Below are 1,079 nucleotides of genomic sequence, written 5' to 3' on the forward strand. Positions count from 1 at the left end.
TGATGAGCGGATAATTTGTACGCTTTTTGGCATTGTTTTTAGTATGTTTTTAGTATGATCTAGTTAGTTTTTAGTATATTTTTATTAGTTTTTAGTTAAAATTCACTTTTCTGGACTTTACTATGAGTTTGTGTGTTTTTCTGTGATTTCAGGTATTTTCTGGCTGAAATTGAGGGACCTGAGCAAAAATCTGATTCAGAGACTGAAAAGGACTGCAGATGCTGTTGGATTCTGACCTCCCTGCACTCAAAGTGGATTTTCTGGAGCTACAGAAGCCCAATTGGCGCGCTCTCAATGGGGTTGGAAAGTAGACATCCTGGGATTTCCAGAAATATATGATAGTCCATACTTTGCCCAAGATTTGATGGCCCAAACCAGCATTCAAAGTCACCCTCATGAATTCCAGCGTTAAACGCCGGAAACTGGCACAAGAATGGGAGTTAAACGCCCAAACTGGCACCAAAGCTGGCGTTTAACTCCAAGAGGAGTCTCTACACGAAGATGCTTCATTGCTCAGCCCAAGCACACACCAAGTGGGCCCGGAAGTGGGTTTTTATGTCATTTACTCATTTCTGTAAACTTTAGGCTACTAGTTCTCTATAAGTAGGATCTTTTACTATTGTATCTTCATCTTGGTTCTTCTGGTCCCCTCTCTGGGGCCGAAACCAATGATCACTTTTGTTCTTATGTATTTTCAAGGGTGGAGTTTCTACACACCATAGATTAAGGTGTGGAGCTCTGCTGTACCTCGAGTATTAATGCAATTACTATTGTTCTTCTATTCAATTCCGCTTGTTCTTGTTCTAAGATATCACTTGTTCTTCAACTTGATGAATGTGATGATCCGTGACACTCATCATCATTCTCACCTATGAACGTGTGACTGACAACCACCTCCGTTCTACCTTCGATTGGGTGAATATCTCTTGGATTCCTGATACACGATGCATGGTTGATCGCCTGACAACCGAGCGCTCGCCTAACAACCGAGCCAGCTATTCCGTGAGATCAGAGTCTTCGTGGTATAGGCTAGAACTGATGGTGGCATTCAAGAGAATCCGGAAGGTCTAACCTTGTCT

This window comes from Arachis duranensis, chromosome 5 (assembly GCF_000817695.3).
Source record: "Arachis duranensis cultivar V14167 chromosome 5, aradu.V14167.gnm2.J7QH, whole genome shotgun sequence".
Classification (NCBI taxonomy): Eukaryota; Viridiplantae; Streptophyta; class Magnoliopsida; order Fabales; family Fabaceae; genus Arachis; species Arachis duranensis.